At 37.3% G+C, this 5717-nt stretch overlaps 1 non-coding gene across 1 annotated transcript; it reads left to right on the forward strand.

Annotated features, from left to right (window-relative positions):
- The first annotated feature begins 1584 nt into the window (after positions 1–1584).
- LOC141663353 (small nucleolar RNA R71) lies at positions 1585–1691 on the forward strand. Its single transcript, XR_012551430.1, has one exon. It is a non-coding gene; the product is annotated as a small nucleolar RNA R71 (small nucleolar RNA).
- Positions 1692–5717: the final 4026 nt, after the last annotated feature.

Below are 5717 nucleotides of genomic sequence, written 5' to 3' on the forward strand. Positions count from 1 at the left end.
TTTAATTACTCCTCATTATCAGTAGGGAATTTCGTAGCATTGAACACATTAAAAGTCACATCCTGATCCAGAACTCGTATTATGAGCTCACCCTTCTGCACATCTATCAAGGTTCGACCAGTCGCCAAGAAAGGTCTCCCCAAGATTATGGGAATCTTCTTATCATCCTTGAAATCAAGAATGACGAAATCAGCAGGGAAGATGAGTTTATCAACCTTGACCAAGACATCCTTCATAATACATCGTAGATATGTGATAGAACGGTCGGTCAACTGCAAGGTCATATAAGTTGGTTTTGGATCAGGCAAGTCCAACTGCTTGAAGATTGACAAAGGCATCAGATTGATGCTAGCTCCCAAGTCACATAAGCATCTGTCAAAAGACACTTTTCCAATAGTACATGGAATAGTGAAGCTTCCTGGATCCTTAAGCTTCGGAGGCAACTTCTGTTATAGCACAGCACTGCATTCCTCCGAGAGAGCGACTGTCTCTAAATCATCTAGCTTCACCTTTCGAGAGAGAATACCTTTCATAAACTTTGCATAACTAGGCATCTGCTCAAGAGCCTCAGTGAAAGGTATGTTGATATGAAGTTTCTTGAACACCTCCAGAAACTTCTCAAATTGCTTGTCCAGCTTTTTCTTCTGCAGCCGCTTGGGAAAAGGCGGTGGAGGATAGATCTGCTTCTCCCCTGTATTACCCTTAGGAGGAGTGTGCTCAATAGTAGTCTTCCTTTGTTCCACTTCTACTTCCTGCTGCTCTACTTCTTTCTCAACCTCAGCTTCTTCAGTCAACACTTAAGTTTGTTTGGGATTCGTTACCTTTCCAGACCTTAAATTGATTACCTTTACATGCTCCTTAGCTTCCCTCTTTCCTGGAACTTCAGTGTCACTAGGTAGTGTACCAGATTGACGATTTAACAAGGCATTGGCAATTTTCCCAATTTGATTTTCCAAGGTCTTGATAGAAATAGCTTGACTCTTGCACATAAGCTTCAACTCCTCTAATTCAGATTTTTCATTGGCTTGTTGCAGCTGGAGTTATTGTCTTGGTGCATATTGCGGTTGTTGAAAACCAGGGGGGTTGTACTGCTTAGCTGGATATTGCTGATAAGGTTGTTGAACTGCATTCTGAGTGTTGCTCCAACTTAAATTAGGATGATTACGGTTGTTGGGATGATAGGTGGTTGGCACTGGTTGTTACGATCGCTGGAAGTTGCTCACGAACTGAGCTGATTCACTAGAAATTGCGCACTGATCAGTCTCGTAGGCACCAGCACAAAGCTCACATACACTAGCGATTTGATCAACTCTATAATTAGCCAAAGTATCCACTTTCATCATCAAATCCTTAAGTTGGGCAGCGATAGCAGTTGCTGCATCCAACTCCAAAATTCCTGCAACTTTTCCCTAAGTCAGCCTCTGGGAAGGATTCTGGTACTCATTAGCAGCCATCAGTTCAATAAGTTCATAAGCTTCATCGTAGCTTTTAGCCCACAAGGCTCCTCCTGATGCTGTATCAAGCATGGGTCTAGAAGTAGCACCCAATCCATTATAGAAATAGTTGATAATCATCCAATCAGGCATGCTATGGTGTGGGCACTTCCTTAGCATCTCCTTATATCGATCCCAAGCCTCACACAGAGATTCTCTAGTTTGCTGAGCAAACTGAGTAAGAGCATTCCTGATTGCAGCAGTCTTTCCCATAGGGAAGAATTTAGTGAGAAACTTTTGCGCAAGATCCTCCCAAGTGGTGATAGACCCTGCTGGTAGAGAGTGTAACCAACACTTAGCTTTGTCCCTTAGAGAGAATGGGAAGAGGCGTAGCTTGATAGCATCTTCAGTCACATCATTAAACTTGAAGGTGTCGCAGATCTCGATGAAATCCCTGATGTGCATGTTGGGGTCTTCAGTAGGAGAACCCCCAAACTGAACTGAGTTCTGTATCATCTGAATCGTGCTTGACTTGATCTTAAAAGTGTTAGCCCCGATGGCTGGTCTGATGATGCTTGACTAAATGTCATTAATCTTAAGCTGAGAATAGTCCATCAAAGCCTTCAGATTTTCCGCTTGATCACCCATCTCTACTAAAGCTGGTTCTTCAACTTTCTCTTCTTCTTCTACCTTTATTTCTTCCTCAAAAACTTCCTTACGAACTACCACAAGTTCTTCCTCGGCTTTATCCAGTGTTCTCTTACGAGTACGCGAACACGTATGCATACACCCTCGCTAGAGTACTTGGAATAAAACAAGGAACAATTAAGTAACAATTTCCGACTCAATGAACTTTAACGACCACTGATGGAAAGCACATAAACTATAAATTAACACTGCAGTCCCCGGTAGCGGCGCCAAAAACTTGTTAGTCGCTAAACACGCACTAATATTACATGCAAGTATACGAGTTCGCAAGTAGTATAAAATCTTTTCTAGTTCATTCCCACAGAGACTGTATTGGTTAACTAATTAATTCACACACTTAAGCGACAATGTATGGTTATTATTCAATGCTAAGACGATAACAAATTGAGGTTGTTTATAAATAAGAATTACGCTAACTATTATAACTAAGAGAATAAGATTGACTGAATTACTATATATGACAACTATGGGATTCTAACTTCATTAAATACTTTATTCAATAGCCTTATTATTTTCAACCTTAGCATGCAATGGTGATGACACTAATTAGACAACACAAAACTGAGAAACGCCAACTTTCATTGCACGAGTACCATACAACTAGACATCCACAAAAGAGATAGAAGCTGAATATACACCAATTATATTGAGACCCTATATGTCTATAGAATTTGACAACATAATGGTTTAAGCACAAGTTATCTATCTTGATTACACATGGCAAGTAAGATGGGTAAAATTACCCACAAATCATGCATAACATTAACACATGAACCTATGCTAGCATGGAAAGTTCTAAATCCTTAAATTCACTGTCGCTTCATTAAGAATTAACACACTATCTTATAAGTTCGCGACGCTCATAAGACGAATACGCACAACCAATACTAGTATATCAATCAATCACCACATACTAAGGCATAAAAATAATTTAACTAAAGAAATCCATAAATAAATTCGCCAGAACCCCACGATAATGATTAGCCCATGATCGGACTCATCATCAACATGGGTTCCGATGAAAACATGGTACAACAAACGTAGTCTTTATAACAAATAAATAACAGATTATAACACAAGAGTATAGGTTCAACAAAACAAGAAACGAGCATCCAAAGTTACAACTCAAAACAAAGATTCACAAGAGTAAACTAGACCGTCTTCGCTTTTGTTGATTCATGCTGTAGGTCTCTTGCCGTCTTCTCCTTACCTCTGGTATGTCTCTCACTTGATTACTTATTAAAAACGACCTTATTTGAATATATATAGCAGCCCTTTGAAATCTGGAAGTCTCCCCACTTAGAATCGAATTGGAATCGGGATTCTTTAATTTCACACCGGCGCGAGCGCGCGCTATCACAGCGCGGGCACGCCGTTCTTCTGGGAAAAACTCAGATTTCATCTTTTTTCTTGCTGCTTCGAGCCGACTTTCCACGAGCTTTTATTCCAACACAACCTGGACACCAAATTAGCACCAAAATAATGCTAATTCACCTGTTTACCTAGATAATGCCTGAAACACAAAAACACTAGAAAATACATTAAAACACTTAACAACTTGAATATAAATGCATCAATTTAAAGCTTATTAGAGCATTATAAAGTGTCATAAATGTCACTCAACAACTCCTAACACCCTCGGCTCTGAGTACTATAACTTATTTCTCTGATACCATTTTTGTAATGCCCCCAAATCCGGGGTCAGGAATTTGGGTCGTCGCGTAATCCTTCAATCATATGTTGAAGGGTTTTTAGCACATAAACACAGCGAAAACGTAAATTTAAATCTTAAAAAAAAAAACTAAAACCCTCCGCAGGATCCATGCGAAAAATAATATTTAATTCGTAGTTCAGTATGTTTACCTTAAGAAGCTTTACGTTAATGGAAAGATGGAGGTCTTTAATGGCGATCCAAAAACGATGAACGGAGATCCTTAGCAGTTGCTCCTCAAGTGTGAAGCACTCCACCGGTATCCACCAAGAAAACGATGTAATGAAGGATGAGGGGATGGAGAGAATTAGGGTTTTGTAAATCTTTTTGGTTTAGGCAAAAATAGGGTTTATAATAGTATATTTATAGGCAAAATTTTCAGCTGAAAATTTTCCCATAAAATATTATTATTATCAACCCTTTATTATTCTCACTAATAATTAAAACACCTTTTAATTATTAATCCTTTTTCAAAACTCTTTAGAAATAATTCTCTCACTTGATTTAATTTCCAAAAATTAAATTCTTAATTAATAATATTAAAAACCTTTTCTTAATTAATTTATAATCAATTAAATCTCATTTAATCAATTATTAAATTTGCCAATTAATTATTTATTTCATAAATAAATAATTATCAGCCATTATAAATTAATTTCTCCACCATTAAATCATTCTCTTTTATGGTGTGACCCTATAGGTTCAATATTAAGCCGGTAGTAGAAATAAATAATAATAAAACTATTTTATCATTATTTATATAAATTCTCTAATTCAGTAAATATGATAATACGAATTCACTGCTTAGAATACCAAGAACCTATTCAGTGAGTAGTTACCGTACAATCAATTCCTTCTACCCTGCAATGTCACGATTAAATACAAGGCATGGAACTTGTGTCAAGCCTATCTTATTTAATCACTTGCTTTCCCATTCACTATGCTTAGTTCTATTTAATGTAAATTAGAAACTCCTTTCTAATTTCATTCACTCTGGCCAGAGATTCCTGAACTAGCATAAGTGGATCAACATTGAACATTCTCTTCCTTCACTGGAAGGGGTAGATCCTTTATTGATCATACACTGTCTTCGTGTACAAATTCCTATACCCAGTAGAGCCCTTATAATTGTCCCTGAAGACTAAGAACTAAACCAAAGCATAGTTCAGTGTACACAAGATGACTATGATGACCTCAAGTCTAAGGATACTTGTACAACTATCACTATGTGAACAACTGCTTACACGTGAGTGAACTCCATCAGTTGTTTGGCTGTGTGAGTCATGTTCAGTGAACTTATTCTATAATAAGCACCTACATACTAGCTATAGTGTCACCACACAAATGTCTATGAGAACAAACGTCCTTCATAATAAAGCAAGCATAATATGTACCGATCTTTGCGGATTATTAATTACCAGTTACTAATCCTACGACCAGGAACTATTTAAGTTTAGAGTTATCATCTTTTAGGTCTCATTATTATGATCTCATCACAATCCATAAAAAGCTTTACTCTAAACTTCGGTATATCTTATTTAAACATTTAAATAGATAGAGCCCGCAATAAAAACAAAATAAGTCTTTTATTAATATCAATAAAATCAAAACAGATTACATAAAAGTTATTCCTAAATCCTCATACATGATTGGACTTAGGACATATCTCTTTCAATCTCCCACTTGTACTAAAGCCAATCACTCTGGTATCTAATACCCATCTTGTCTTTATGACGATCAAAGTGACTCTGAGAAAGTGGCTTTGTGAGTGGGTCTACTACGTTGTTATGTGTGTCAACTCTCTCGACATTGACATCTCCTCTTTCCACAATCTGAATTGCACCACCATTTAGAGTAAACACGTA

Source organism: Apium graveolens, chromosome 5, assembly GCF_009905375.1.
Source record: "Apium graveolens cultivar Ventura chromosome 5, ASM990537v1, whole genome shotgun sequence".
NCBI classification, from domain to species: Eukaryota; Viridiplantae; Streptophyta; class Magnoliopsida; order Apiales; family Apiaceae; genus Apium; species Apium graveolens.